Below are 16877 nucleotides of genomic sequence, written 5' to 3' on the forward strand. Positions count from 1 at the left end.
ATTATACATCAGAGGATTCACATGGGAAAGAAAATCATACAAATATAGAGAATTGTGAAGCTTTTTGAAGATCACCAAATCTTATTCAGCATTCAAGAATATATACTGGTGAGAAGACATGTAAATGTGAAGAATGTGACAAAGCCGTTAGGTTTTTCTCCAACCTTATTGAACATTGGAAATTTCATATTGGTGTGATTGGTGAGAATTCTGCTCTTTATATTTTGTCTTTTTTTTTTTTTTTTCTGAAGCTGGAAACAGGGAGAGACAGACAGACTCCTGCATGCGCCCGACCGGGATCCACCCGGCACGCCCACCAGGGGGCGATGCTCTGCCCATCCTGGGCGTCGCATGTTGCGACCAGAGCCACTCTAGCACCTGGGGGAGCGGCCAAGGAGCCATCCCCAGCGCCCGGGCCATCTTTGCTCCAATGGAGCCTTGGCTGCGGGAGGGGAAGAGAGAGACAGAGAGGAAAGCGCGGCGGAGGGGTGGAGAAGCAAATGGGCGCTTTCCCTGTGTGTCCTGGCCGGGAATCGAACCCGGGTCCTCCGCACGCTAGGCCGACGCTCTACCGCTGAGCCAACTGGCCAGGGCCTCTTTATATTTTAATCTTTTTATTTTTGCTATTTTTCTGAAGTAAGTCGTGGATAGACAGACTCCGTGTGTGCCCAACCAGGATTCACCTGGCATGCCCACTAGGGGTTGATCCTCTGCCCATCCTGGACATTGCTTGTTTGCAACTGAAGCCATTGTAGCCGCTGAGGTGGAAGCTATAGATCTATTCTCAGCACCTGGGCCACCTTTGCCCCCATGGAGCATTGGCTGCAGTAGAGAGAGAGAGAAAGGAGAGCAGAAAGGGTGGAGAAGAGATGGGTGCTTCTCCTGTGTACCCTGGCTGGGAATCAAACCCAGAACTTCCATACACTGGGCCAGTGCTCAACTGCTGAGCCAACCAGCCATGGTCGGCGAACCCTTTAATTGTAGAGAACGTGGCAAAGCCATTGTCCATTTCTCAGTTTTTAATGAACATCAGAGACTTCGTATTGGAGAGAAGCTCTGTCATTGTGAATCTGGCACAGTCTTTCATTCACTCATGCATTTCTTTTCTTTGCTTCCTATGTGTGACCTGTCTGCGGATTAAACTTGTCACCTACTTGTTTCAGGATGACAGTGGTAACAAACCGAGCTAACTAACCAGAGCCAATCTTGAAATCTTTCAGAATCTAAATATTTGCATCTATTTTAGAATGAGAAAAGAGAAAGATACATGTCCAAATTTTGCACCAATTATTTAAATACAGTAGTACTTTGGTTTTAATTTACTTTAGTTATTGATTTACATTTTGTTGATTTCTTCAGCGAAAATTTATCTTGGATATTGTTGACGTGCCCACATGACCTTGCTGCTAGTTTTGTGAAAATAGGGCGAGCCACACTTTCTGCTGCTCAGTGTGGCATCATTTCTTGTTTGAGCGTCACCCCTCAGTGTATAGTCAAACAATTCCATTGCTTGTGATTTTGTGCTTTTTATTATTGATTGTGAGTGCTAATACTACAATTACATGTATGTGATTAATATGTACAGTAATTGGATTTAAATTGATTTATATGGAAATAATTTCCTTGGGTTTTGTCTGATTTGGATTTAGTTGATTTTCAGATGGAATATCTATGAAAACTAAAGTATCCCTGTAGTTTTTTCTCTTGTAAATGTTTCTTTCACTCATACATTTTAAAAGCAACAAAACTTCCCATAAACAAAATGAATTCTTAGCATTCACTGAAAATTGGTGTTTCCCCAGTTGTTCTGAGTTTGATAAAGTGTTCTAGCTGCCTCGTATTTCTTCGCTGTTAACATGAGTGTTAGCTTTCAGTTGGTTCCTTTAGATCCAGAGCTCCTTTAAAGTTCAAATTCCCATCACCCATCTTCCCACTAGGGCTCAAAACAGAACATTCTCATCCTCCACATTGAAGTTGTAGTTATTTTGCCTGATATTCTCTTACATTTTGACCTTTGTTTTAAAATGTACCAAAAAGTTTACCTTTGCAGAAATGTCACGGAAAGCTTGTATTGAGGAGGGACCTGACCATTACACAAGTTTAATTCACTATAGTTGTTTGTAAAAGCCTAGCCACAGGCTTAGAAATGCCCGGTCTCAGCTAGTCCTTGGACATTCCTGACATCTTGGAAGCCTTTAAAATTTTCCCTGGACACCAAAGAGGACCACTCTCATTAACCTGTACTACCTCACAATGAACTTGTGTTTCTGCAACAGAATTTCTCTCCTGCTCATTGTCAGGTCAGTGACCAGGCCACAAACCGTGATATGCTGATTTGAGTACGTCAAGGTGCAGGCAACCCCATTCCAGCAAGTGTCAGCTGTAACCCCTATATCCAATGCTGCCCCCCACACCTTGGGTCTGACTCCCTTTGCTAGTCTCAGCCTGCTTGCTTCAAGTCACTTTTAAAATAAACTTTCCTTTTGAAACATTCTAACTTCGAGGTTTTGGTTCATCTTGTGGTTTCTGCTTTTCATCGAGTGTATATACTGAATGTTTTGTGCCACTATGTCTGACTGAAATACAACACAGTACTGTATGAAAGTTTCTTTTTCATGATAGAGGGATAAATTGGAAGGGAAAGATGACTAGCATAGATTCTGTGATTGCTTTCTCATGTACCTTAGCCAGGTGCTACAGCAGGCTGAGTGACCCTTTGCTCAACCCAGGGTCCTCGGGCTCAACCTGGTGAGCCATGCTTAAATCAGATGAGCCCGTGCTCAAGGTGGCTTGTGGTTTCGAACCTGGGTCCTCCAGGTCCCAGGCCGACGCTGTATCCACTGCACCACTGCCTGGTTAGCCCTATACAGTACTGTATGGTCTCTATTATCTGCATTATACAGATCCTTAAATCTATTACCAATCTTATATAGTTTTAAAAAGATATTTAGGAACCAACACATGAAATGATTTGACAGAAGCATTCCATTGAACTTTCAGTTCTGTCAGAAAGAACCACAGACATTAAAACTATTACAAATAATGTGAGCATATAATCTTGTTATAAATCTTTCAGAAATGATTTTTTGTTTTCCTGACAGGACAGAATCTTTTTTAGTATGAAAGCCAACCTTTGCAATGAATATAGAAATGTATTGATCCATTTTTTTCAGGTTTTATTTATTTTAGAGCAGTGGTTCCCAACCTTTTTTGGGCCACGACCGGTTTAATGTCTGAAAATATTTTCACGGACTGGCCTTTAGGGTTGGTCGGATAAATGTATCACGTGACCGAGACAAGCGTCAAGAGTGAGTCTTAGACGGATGTAACAGTGGGAATCTGGTCATTTAAAAAAAATAAAACATCAGACAAGTATAAATAAAATGGAAATAATGTAAGTGATTTATTTCTCTGCGGACCAGCACCAAATGGCCCATGGAACGGTACTGGTCCACGGCCTGGGGGTTGGGTAACACTGTTTTAGAGGATATAGATAGAGAGGATGGAAGGAAGCAGGAAACATCCACTCTGATATGTGCCTTGACCAGACAAGCTCAGAGTTTCAAACTAGCTTTCATACCATACTGTTACCAGGTCAATGCTTGACCTACTGTGCCACCACAGATTAGGCCAATTCTTCATTAATAACCAAACATCACAGTTATACAACTTAGAGAAACACTACAAATATAATCAGTTTGTCAGGCCTTTCAGCAGAAAATCTTTTCACACAGTATCTGGAAACCCACTGGGGAAAGTAGTAATATATAATGAGTGAGGTGATGGATTTATTCTAGATTCCTATATATCAGTGGTTCTCAACCCGTGGGTCGTGACCCCTTTGAGGTCGCCTAAAGCCATTGGAAAATACATAATGCATATCAGGTATTTACATTTTGAATCATAACTGGAGCAAAATTACAGTTATGAAGTGGCCACCAAAATTATTTTTTGGTTTGGGGTCACTGCAACATGAGAAACTATTGCAGGGTCCCGGCATTAGAAAGGTTGAGAACCACTGCTATGTATTAGTAAAAAAATTAAGCATCATCCGAACAACGTCTTTGTTTTAATTGAGATTTGAATATAAAGGTTTTATTATGTTTAGAAAGAAACAAATCCATTTGATGTTCCATTTAATTATACATTCAGTGGTGGATTCTTGTAAGCCCTGACCCAGTTTCAAACCCACAACGTTGGCATATTGGGAGGATGGTCAACCCACTGAGCAAATTGATCAGAAATATCTTAAGAAAAATCTTACAAAAAATATTTGTGTTGCCCAACACTCGGTCGTTGGGGCATTATCAATATGTTTCTCAGTGTTTATTGTCATCAAAGCGAGGTGGGGATGGTGACCGATAGAAAACATGGATTTGTGTTTCCTTCAATTCTACATTCATAGCTTGCTTCCTAAATGTGCCCTCTCAGGTATTAGTGCAACCTTCTTATATCAGGATGACACTCGAACCAACTGAGCTTTGGAGGAAAAAATCTTACAAATTTTCTGAGTAATGACATTTAAGCCTTACTAAATATTCCCTTAGTCAAATTCAATGACTGAGAAAATAGGTGCAATCAGTGGGGAACAAGGAGGAGGAAAGGCCAGAACATAACCGTTTTTGGCCCCTCCCATTTTACTGCTGTCTCCACTCCTGACGTGTCAGTATTAAGTCCCCTACCCACTGGTGGAAGCCCTCAGCCACCCTTTTGAACCTCCGGGATTTAGAGGCAGTGCACACGTGCAGGTTGTTACCGATTCGGATGTGGCTGTAGGAAGATCACGTGGGAATTGGAGACAGTCTTCCCGCCCCCCATTCCTCCACTCTGGAGCGTGAGGGTCTCTGCCGATGTCGAGGGCCACGCTCCCGAGCCCCCAGCAGTGAGTGCGGTGTCCCAGTGAGGCTCCGAGCCCGCCCTCTTTGCTGCCAGGTGGGCGCTCAGCGTTGGTTTCCAGGGGAAACTGAGGCTGCCCCACCCGTGTCCCCCCTCCACCATCGGGCGTGAGACACCCCCTGCTGTGGGGTTTCCTGCCTCTGTCCGAAATGGGCTGCACCCCTCTGAGACCCTCAACCCATTTAATAAGAGGTCCAGGAAGAGCACACTTTCCATGGGGTGGGGATTTGGGACTGGAACGCGGGGTCCCCAAAAGAGCTTTTACTCAACCTTCAACTCTTACTAAATATCAAAGAAATCACACAGGAGACAAATCGTACACTTTATAGAATGTGGCAAAGCATTTAGCTTTTTCTCAAGACTTACCATCAGAGAATTCATACTGAATAGAGGTCTTATAAATGTTTAGAATGTGGTTAAACCTTTATCCAGAACCTGTCTTACCGTGCCTCTAAGAATTCATAGGGGAGAGAAACTATACAAATGTAGAGTCTGTGACAAAGATTTTAGAATGTCATCTTACCTTACTAATAATCAGAGAATTGATACTGGAGATAAGCTTTACAAATAAAGAGAATGTGGCAAAGCCTTTGACCAGTCCTGAAAGCTTACTCTTCACCAAAGAGTTCAAACTGAATGCAAACCTCATATTTGTAGGGAGTTTAAGAAATTATTGGCTTGGCAGTGGAATCTTATTAAACAATAGAAAATTCATTTTCAAGAGAAGGCTTGTGAATATGGAGGTGTGCAAAATCTTAAATGACTGGCCTCACCTTCCTTAACAAGAGAATACATATGAGGGAGGCACTAGCAAATGTAACGTCTATGATGAAGTTTTTTACCTGTGCTCAAAACTTGCTCAACATTGCAAACTTCATGATACAGACAAACTTTAAAGTGTCAGAGATTTGGCATAACAGTTAAGCTTCATCAAGTCTTATTGAGCATCAGACAATTAAACCTTCAGATGTAATTCATGTTCCAAAGTTTGTCCTTATCCATATCCTACTCAACATCTGCTTATACTGGATAGAAGAGGAGGAGACAAAAAGAACATGGGAAAGCCTTACACAGTATGGTAACCTTACTCAACACCCTGTGAGGAACAGCTTTCACCATGTTTCGCCCTTAGATAAGTTATCTGCATAATTTACCAAATCCTCAATCTTTTGGCTTATTTTTAACAATCTAAATTTAGTCTGGAAATCACAAGGATTCTGCAGATGGACAATTAAAGGCTCTGAGTCCTGCTACGCTCTTTTGGCATTCTTCCATGGCCTCCGTGAGGAACTACAGTAATGCTGGCTTTTCCCTCCAGGACTTGTGAGTTAAAAACGTCTGTTTCCATCTCCCTTGTGATCTCCTGTGTAGCTGCTGCTCACCCTCCAATATTACCGGGCTCTGCTTCATGGGTTTTACTAATTTAAAAAACTCTAGTTTACTATTAGGAAGCTCTTTTTAACTTTTGACCTTATATATATTGTTTCACATGTCAGTTTTCTGATCAAGCTCACTTAAACAAATTTACATGGTTGTATACACAAAAATACAGTATTTTCATTAATAATGTAAAGACCCAATGTAGGAATAAAAGTACAGAAAATTGTGCATATCTTCACTAGAATAGGGAACTTATGCATTAATATATAATTTTTAAAAGCTGATAAGTTACTAGCCACATAGGCATCTTTTAGAATTTTAATGTGAATGACTTTATTTTTTTTACATTTTTTCTTTAAAAGTCATAAATCTTTGCCTGACCTGGAGGTGGCGCAGTGGATAAAGTATTAGACTAGGATGCAGAGAACTCAGGTTTGAGACCCAGAGGTCGCCAGGTTTAGAGTGGGCTCATCTGGTTTGAGCAAGGCTCACCAGTCTAAGGTCGCTGGCTTGAGCAAGGGGTCACTTGGTCTGCTGTAGCCCCCCGGTCAAGTCACATGTGAGAAAGCAATCAATGAATTGGGATGCCGCAGTAAAGAATTGATGCTTCTCATCTCTCCCTGTCTGTCCCTCTCTCTGACATTGTGTCACAAAAAAACACACAAAAAATATTTGTTATAGAAAGTTACAATGCAGTTATTCTTTTTACTTATTTTGTTTAATATAAAGCCTAGTATAGTACTTCCTTGTTTCATTGGTCATTAAACGTTGAGTAGATGAACTGCTCAGATTTTAAGAATGGTTTCTGCAGAATGTAGAGGCATTCAGAAATCACCTGTAAAATGCAGGTAATTTCAGAGATCACAGAAAGTTTCATTTTGTTTAGTGTATTCCATTTTTCCATCTGAGAATAACATTAGCATATCAATGTTTTAAAATTATTCTGTTTTGGTAAGCGATGTCTTGCAAGTATGGAGGAAAAGTATACATGTGTGTAAAATAGAACTCAATTGAACATGAAAAAAAAAGTCACAAAAAATGGTTACAAGAGAGACTTTGACATTTACTCAGGGTGGGATAAGACTTTCTGCTGCAGTTTCCCCTGAAATCAGGATGAACAGTCTGAAGACAGGTTTCCCTGAAGCCAGGGAGGATGTTACTACTTGATTGCCAGCTTAACTTAATTATTTCAGAATGTGCTGACCTTTTTTTTTCCCTAGAAGTCATGCATGAAGAACTGTTGTGTCATAACGTCCAGCCCAAATTTTTCTATAAATGTAGGTATGGTTCTTGAGTCTCCGGAGAACTCTTCCTGGTTGATGCACATGGTGTGAAGCTTCACATTGTGGTAATGTGTCTCTCCATTGTTTGGTGAGATTTGTACATACACATTATTCTCTTTTCCTTAGTCTGTTGTTTTATTAGCTATTACAGTGGTACATTGACACACGAGTTTACTTTGTTTCACGGCCGATCTTGAGATTCAATTTAGTTGAGTGCCAAATCTAATTTTATTAAATTAATGGGAATGTAATTAATCCATTATGGCCCCCCCAAACCACAGAAATTTCTTCTCTTATATGCTTTTAAATAAGAAAATGTACTTAATACACACACACATATACACACATAATAAGAGAGAATGTAAAGAAATAAACTGGTTTATGAAGTGTATTTACCTTCAAGGTCAGGTGCAGATGCTGGCCGTGGGGAAGGAGACTTGCTGAGGAAATTCTCATTTCATGGGCTATCACTTAGCACAACTTACACTCAATGCTACATTTGATTGCAAAATTTTACTTACACGCTACATATGATATGTAACTTTATTGCTTTTTACTTTGCTTAATCATCATCATTTTCTTCACTGACTTTTGGCTTTTTCACCATACTTTTCTCGCTTTCACTGAGAGGCCGTTTCAACAGAAACCTTTCCATGGAAGTTTGTTTCTTCCTCCAATGCCGAACATTTCGATAATTTGTGAAGGAAGTGTTGTTATACAGCTCCAACGCACAACGTGTTGCACGCTTTTCTGGGTGTGACTTTTTAATAAACGTTAATTTATTTCCAGTTTCCCAACATTTCCTTAATCTTATTTCTATTGATTCCTTCATCCACCTCTGGCTCCTTCCCGCTGAATTCTTGCAGAACCTTCGTACACCACTGAGGGTGTAACCTGTAAAACCGAACGTTCAACAGGCTATCTAGTGGAGGGTGGTGGAAACTCATGATTCAAATATTTGTTCGTGACCTAAAGCGAAAAATCCCACACGTGACTGCTCGTTTCTCAAATTGCTCATGATTTAAACTGCTCGTGTATCAAGGTACCACAGTACTATAGAATCCAGGCTGATGTTTCTTCATCAGGTGATGTTATGTAGCTTACTGTGTTGATAGTTTTTCTTTATTCTACTTTGGTTGCATAAGTTGAAAACCATTTTTTATTTATTTTTGGCTAGAGAGACAGACAGAAGGACAGAGGAATAGAGAGGAAGGGAGAGAGATGAGAATCATTCTTTTTTGTGGTACCTTAGTTGTTGATCGCTTTCTCATATGTTCCTTTACCAGGAGGCTAAAGTTCAACCAGTAACCCCTTGCCCAAGTCAGTGACCTTGGGCTTTAAGCCAGCGATTTCTGGGGTAATGCCAGTGGTCATGTGTATGATCACATGCTTAAGCTGGATGAGCCTGCACTCAAGCTGGTTAATTTAGTTTTTTTTTTGTTTTGTTTTGTTTTTTGTATTTTTCTGAAGCTGGAAACGGGGAGAGACAGCCAGACAGACTCCCACATGCGCCCGACCGGGATCCACCCGGCACGCCCACCAGGGGCGATGCTCTGCCCACCAGGGGGCGATGCTCTGCCCCTCCAGGGGGTCACTCTGCCGCGACCAGAGCCACTGTAGCGCCTGGGGCAGAGGCCAAGGAGCCATCCCCAGCGCCCGGGCCATCTTTGCTCCAATGGAGCCTTGGCTGCGGGAGGGGAAGAGAGAGACGGAGAGGAAGGAGGGGGGGGGTGGAGAAGCAAATGGGCGCTTCTCCTATGTGCCCTGGCCGGGAATTGAACCCGGGTCCCCCACACGCCAGGCCGACGCTCTACCGCTGAGCCTACCGGCCAGGGCCGAATTTAGGTTTTTGAAGCTGGGTTCTCCTTGTCCCAATCTGATGCTTTATGTACTGCATCACTACCTGGTCAGGCTTGACTTGATTATTTTTTAATTGTTAATAATCATAATAAATTTCCCCTCTCTAATCCATCCATAAATAATTGCAACTCTGTACCATGAGTCCTGCAAAGCATACCAATTCATTTCTTAGTCTTTGCCATCTGTTCATCTGAACACTAGGTGACGTCCTGTCATTGTGTTCCTCTTCCATTTAAATGAACACACTTAGGACAATGCAGTCACTCTAACCAGTGCTTCATAATGAAGAGATTTGAATCCCAGGGGCAATGATGCTGAAGGACCAGGTGGTAGATGACTAAGACCCAGGGTGCCGAGTTTACATGAACACTTCATGTGGAGCGCTGACACCTGTTCCCAGGCTGCACAGCTGGCTAAACTCAGGGAAATTATGTTTATTTTCCACTTCCTGTTTCTTTTAGAGTCTTTCTTTTTATGCTCAGCTGCAGACATCACAGCCATTCTTCTCTGAAGTGCTGTGGCCACAGCTTCTCACTTCTTTCTCTCCTTGCCCTGGGCATGTTAGCACTGGGGGTTTTGTTTTGTAATTTGAAGTCTTTCTAATGCAATGACACATCAGAATTCTATAAATATTTTTACATTATATATTTCATAAAATATGTAGCACACAACTCATAATTTCATGCTGAACTCTCCAAATATAAATATGGATTTTTGGATGAAATGGCATTTGTGTGTTGAGGTGATCTACCTGCTTTCAATTTTTATCAGAGTTCTGAAGATTTTCTAAGTTTTACATTACTACCTTCTGCCTTACTGAAGTGGACCCGGGACAAGTTGAACTGGTTTGATTCTCAGTTATGATTGTAGCCAACTGTTGATCATTTTTTCTAGAGAAATTTGGAGATTGTAGCAGCCTTTGGGTTGAAATATTTTTTTATCACTCTATTTTTTAAAGAGTTGATAAGCACCAACAGGTTGCTGTGTTACTTTACTTGCTCATTGATTGTTTCTCACAGGTGTCATGACCTTTGAGGATAGAGCTGATGCAGTGGTCTCTTGCTCAAGTCAATGACCATGGGAACCTTGGGATCATGTTGTTCTAACACTGAAATCAGTGACCTCAGGATTTTGATACTGAAACCTCACCATCCCAAATTGCTGCCTATCCACTTGACCAGCAACTGTCAGGCAAACCATTTTCTTTAGTGTTTGGATGCAAAGTTATTCTCTATGTTCACTGCATGGCCAGAGGTAGATCCACTGACACCTGTTGTGCCTTGAGTGTATTTCAAGTAATGGTCACCATTACCAGGAATTACTAGGAGGAAGGTTTGAAAATAAAACAAAGTTTGTTGGCTGTTTCAGTGTCCTGTCCTGCTTCAGTTTAAGTTGCTCAATAATAGTTCCTATGCACGTGCCCATCCTAAAAATAAAGAGCGTATAGAAAGTACATATTGAATATGGTTTTCTTCTGCTTCCTATAGAGTCACTATATGTAGTATTCATATTTATATGCATCTAAAGATGTTTTGTGTCTTGTAGTCATTACCAGCTACAGTGTCTTTGTGGTTACTTTGTTATAACACAAACTACAGGGCTTCAGCTTGATGGGAGTTCAGTTTCCAGGTAGTCTAGTGTGGAACGTTGAAGTGTATTGATGCACATTGTTTATAAGTTGATTTATTTGTTTTTCTTGTGGTCATTAGGAAGACAAATGAAACTGTGTCTCTAGGCTTAGAGAACATTCTGTTTTCATTATGTCTAGAATGTATATACTTATGTTTTGGGGTGAAATACTTCAATTAATGCAAATTTATCTTGTATAATGTGTCACTAGAGAGCTATTTACTTGTTGATTTTCTTTCTGGGAGATCTAGCCATTCATGTCAATTGAAAGTTAAAATCCCCTTCTATGACTAATACTATATTTAAAAATGCCAAAAACTATATAACTTTTAATAATTAAAATGAAAAGAAATGCTTCAATTAAGACCCTGGTCAGCCTGACCTGTGGTGGTGCAGTGGATAAAGCGTTGACCTGGAAATGCTGAGGTCGCCGGTTCGAAACCCTGGGCTTGCCTGGTCAACGCACATATGGGAGTTGATGCTTCCAGCTCCTGCCCCCTGTCTCTCTCTCCTCTCTGTTTCTCTCTCTCTCTCTCTCCTCTCTAAAATGAATAAATAAAAAATAAAATTTAAAAAATTAAAAAAAAAAGACCCTGGTCAACTGGTTCAGTTGTAGAGCACTGACCCTGTGTGTGGATGTCCCACATTGCATTCTCAGTCAGGGTATACAGGAGAAGCAACTGTCTACTTCTCCACCCTTATCCCTTTCTTCTATCATGTTTCTTACACTCCCTCAGTCAAAACTCAGTTGGTTTGTTCACATTAGTCCCAGGCACTGAGTATGTTTTTTTGGAGTCTCTTTCTCAGGCTCTAAAAATAGGTTGTTTGTGAGCATAGTCCCAGATGGGCAGAGCATCGGCCCCAGAGAGTTTGCCAGGTGAATTCCAGTGAGGGTGAATGTGGCAGTCTACCTATTTCTCCTCTCACTTTGGAAAAAAGAAATGCTTTAATTAAAATCACAGGGGCCTGTCCAGGTGATAACGCACTGGAAAAAGCTTTGGCCTTGCATATAGAGGAACCAAGTTTGAAACCTCATGGTCACTAACTTGAGCATAGGATAGTGGATAGAAACTCATGGTCTCTGGCTTATGTCTTGGGTTGCTTGTTGGCACTCAATGTCACTGGATTCAGCCCAAGGGCTCAAGTTGTCACTGGCTCTGCTGTATCCTTCTCAGTGAAGGTACATGTGAGAAAGCAATTGATGAGCTAAGGTGCCACAATAAGGAATTGATGCCTTTCATCTTTTTCCTTTCCTATCTTCCTTTTTCCTACCTGACCCTCTCTTTGTCTCTTGCAAAAGTGAAAAATGGAAACAAAAAAGTCACGGGGTACCTGAATGGATATGAGAAGAACTATACATATGCTGTGTACAAGAGACCTACTCCAAATCAAACGACAGGATGAAAGTAAAGGAAAAATGTTATTTCACCAATTTGTGTAGACCCCGCAGAATGTACTCTGCAGAGAATTGTGCTGCAGTGAGAGGTCTCATGGTGGACTGTGTACATAGAAAAGCCATGAGAGTAACTCTGCTCATATTTTGCATCCTCATGTGGTTCAGGTGACGTTCAGTGGAGTCATCATTGAAAACAGTCTGCAGACACTCAGGAATTCATTTTGAATATGGTCAGGCAGGTCAGAGCAGGTGTGATGGAAAATTCATTAAAGATACTTCTGTTTTATAGTGAATGACTTGAGAAGCTGATGGGCACTTTTCCTTTCTTTCCTGAGTCATAATAAAACCGTAGACATTCACATGCTGGGCAGATATTTTACCACTGAGGCAACAAGCCAGGGCCGAGAATACTTTTAAAACCTTGATATAAAGTTATTCTTCAATTGAAAAAATGAAATAACACTAAACAAGATGAAACTTTGTGTGATCTCTGCAAAATTACCTACATTTTCCAGTTGATTTCTCTATGCCACTACATTCCAAGAAAGCCAGTCTTAAAAGCTCTAAGCAGGTCATATTGTTTTTGTAAGTCAGGGGGCGCAAGAGAGAGATCAGTAGACAAAATCATCGTTGACTAGCAAAGGACCACCACTTGCTCAGGCAAATGGTGCTGAATTTGCGCTGTGTCCTATTTTTATTCACAAGATTTCAAAAAGCTTGTTTACTTAGAAATTGGCATAGCATCAAGCATAACCTTTACTTAAAGATACGTGGAATACATCTGCATGATAGCTTAATAACTATAATATCAAAAGGCATTAATTGCTATTGCTTCTATGGTTCCCACAACATTCCTCTCTTTATCTCAAGGGATAACCTTGAAAGGAATAGAAATCTTATGAGAATGTTTTTTTTTGTTTGTTTGTTTTTTATTTTTATGAATGACAACTTTATTTCTTACACTTAAAGGCCAATGAAAATCATTATGAATTCTATTAAAGAAAATACAAAATCTCAATGAAAAACTATGGTACCTGTATTGACTCATTGAATATTATTTAAGTTTTCTAAAACACAACTTGAAAACAACCAGCATGTATGTTTAATCTCAGTGTAGTGGAGACAAGAACAAGTGTACATGTTACATGCATCAGGCTAGATTACAAGTTATCATAGTCATCTTCATCATCGTCATCGTCATCTTCATGTTTTCTTTTCAGCACACTTGATGATTCATTGACAGTGTTTTGTGATGACACCATATTAGTGGTAATGAGAATGTTTTTGGACCCAATTAACGACGGATTAATCAGAACATTGTGAACTGTTGATGTTGCAGGAATTGATGCTTTTACAACTGGGGACTGTGAAGTGGGCATCTGTACTGTAAACCTTTGCCCTGTGAGGGACATTGGAGTCCCTACTTTAGTTGAAACTGAGATGGTTTGTGGGGTTGGTGTGCCAAGTGTAGGAGTACTTGGTCTGCTAGTAACTGAACTAACACTTAACCGTGGAACTGTTATTCTTTCTGCTGAAGTAGGTGCCTTTTTTGTAAAGACTTAAGTCTATAGTTTGGAGCAGTCAAGCAATATCTATCAGGTGGCAATCTAGGGCCTGAATATGGCTTGATCAATGGCAAAGGGGTTTGATTTCTTTGCCGTGCAATATCTAATAAAAAATCTCTTGGGGGAGGAGAGGTAAAAGACTGGTCAGCACGACACTGGATTGCTAATCGCACATCATCTGCATCGACAGTAGCTTTTTTAGCGTGGCTTGAATAAATTTTTGCATCATCTAGAATTGTGGTCACATATCGGAAGGCAAACTCCAACATCTGATTTATAACTCGGCTCATATTCTGTAATCCCCATATCCTTCAGGATTTGTGCCATCATCTGTGCATCTTTCGGCATGCTCTTGGGAGAAGCCATCTTGCCAGACTCCATGATATCCGGTGATCAGACTTCTCGAGCTAAATCACCCACATTAATGTATTTCAGTCCTGATTTTGATGCAAGTTCTTTGCCTAGTGTGGTTTCTCCAACCCCTGGTGTACCGGTGATCAGAATATTCGGAAGCAACATGGTCCTCAAGGCGATGGCTCTGGAAACCTCTGCACATGGGTCCTGAAATCTTATGAGAATGTTTTACTGAGTAAAAAGCCCAGCAACTGCCTTCCATCACATAGACCTGTTTCAGTGACTCACCTTCGAGTCACAAAACAATTCTCTTGGCAAAACATTCTTTTCTTGTTGGCTGTATTCCCATCTAAGGCCATGCAATGGAGTATTCCACTACATTTCTCCTTTTTTGTTTATGCTGAATGTTATGAAGCACAATAGAAAACGGCTTTCTGTCGTTCATCCCTTATTTCTCGTTTTGATTCGTCGACAGACTATATAAAAGAAAACATAGAATTAATACTTTTATAAAAAATCCCACAGTGAACCTCCAAAATCCTTTAATATATTCAATAGGATTTAATTGTGATAAGTTATCCATTAATCCCTTCAATATAGATTGACATGTTAGAATTTCTATTTTTTTTGGAAAAGCTTCATGAATATGCCTTTGTAATTTAATGATTTCTTTAGTCATATTATCATGATTTAACAAATGCTTTTTAACATTTTCCTAAGGGAAATATGTATGATTTTAAGGAATAGGGGTAACACAAGAAGTAGTTACATTCTAATCACATCTTATCTTAATTTGTCTTTGCAGGCTAACAGTTTGATCTTTTACATAATCATAGTCTGTTCTAAATCATTAATGTTAGTATTAATATTATTTATATGTTATTGAGAAGTCCATAGTTTTTCAGAATCTTTATTCCATTTTTGTACAAAGTCCACCGTCTGAATACTTTGATGTAATGCAACTCCAGATACAGCAGCCGCTGTGGATACAGCTATTAGTCCTATAATGATAGCGCCAATCATCCAACCAGTCTCGTGGTTCACTTCCAGGACTTAATAAGATGTTGTAACAGCATCATAGAAGGAGAACACTGCCACATTCGATGCATCTGTACTTGAATCCAGACTCCTGTTTGGTTTCTTAAAATGTAAAGACTTTGACTATTTTTATTTAAAAAAATAGAAGAATGAATACATGTATAAAAAGCACACTTATTGCAAGTTATTGAATAATTTTCAGCTGTCTATTTGGTTTCACGTATAATAAACATATAAGGAAATCTAACACAAGCAGATATGAAATGTGTTGTTTCATTTTTCTTAAAGATTAACATAATATGATTAGGAGGATAATTTCTCCAGATTTTTCCTTTCTACACTGACATATGTTTAAGTACCGTGGCTACTTTCTACAAATGATATTGTATAGGACCAAATTTTATATGAGGAGCTTGAGGTGACATCCCTCCTCTATGCTCTATAATAGTATGATTACCTTGACCACCAGCTATAATTAAACCATTGTTCTTATGCCACCTTAAATCAGCACCCTGCCCTTTAACTTGGGCGGAGCTATGATGGCTTTAATCTATGATGTTTTATGTACAGATGCATTACTTTTAAATCTATATCCTTGTAACAAATGTGTTTTTTAATCTCCTTTACTGTTATCTTTGACAATAGAGAGCCAAGCTTGAGCTTCTATGTTTAAACAATGTGGCTCATGTCCTATACATATAGGTAATTCCTCAACTCCTGTTGTATAATTTTCTAATTTCATGCCTTCTTCTGAAGGTGCTAAGGGACCTCTATTATTAAAAGGTCCTGGAAGCCAAGTAGAGTCATTAACAAAAATAGAAAAGGCACTATTTTCCTAATGAATAGCTCTACTTAATGGAGGATTTGGGACATATGCCTTATAACTAAAATTTGCAGCTGTACTTACCAAATTGTTACCAAAGCAATTATTGCTAAAAACAGGTTAGTAGTATTTTCTTTTCTTCTAGTAGCTTGTAGCATTTTTTTTTACCATTAAAGGTCAGTTTCTTAAGTTGACCCCAACTTGGTATTTTAGCCTTTTCAATACCAAGCAGCAGCACCTTTAAGATTCTTCTTTTGAAATTCATTTCTTCCATCTCAGCAATGGGCAGATATGAAAGAATCTATTGTTCTTATTCATGTTGTTAGTTTAATTCTGTGAGCAGGACTCCAAAGGACTTCACCAGATTCTGCAATGACACAAGCAAACCCTCTTCCCCAATGTTGCACTACACTAGGTACCTATTGATCCAACTCACTTTTATAATGTATAGGTTGATTAATCTTAGAACTGTTATTTTTTTGTCCAGTGTCTGCAGCAGTCAAATTATCTTCTGCATTTAAGAAATTTTTAAGTAAATAAAGCTTTGTGTAACATAATTCTAGGGGATAATCTTCCTTTTCTCTCCCTTTTGTTTAAGTAACATTTTTTCAGAGTGCAATTACTGCGTTCGATAATCGCTAGTCCTTGTGGAT

General features: G+C 39.7%; 1 pseudogene; it reads right to left on the reverse strand.

Annotated features, from left to right (window-relative positions):
* Positions 1-13351: 13351 nt before the first annotated feature.
* LOC136399368 (transcription initiation factor TFIID subunit 9-like) lies at positions 13352-14909 on the reverse strand (annotated as a pseudogene).
* Positions 14910-16877: the final 1968 nt, after the last annotated feature.

This window comes from Saccopteryx leptura, chromosome 3 (assembly GCF_036850995.1).
Source record: "Saccopteryx leptura isolate mSacLep1 chromosome 3, mSacLep1_pri_phased_curated, whole genome shotgun sequence".
Lineage (NCBI taxonomy): Eukaryota > Metazoa > Chordata > Mammalia > Chiroptera > Emballonuridae > Saccopteryx > Saccopteryx leptura.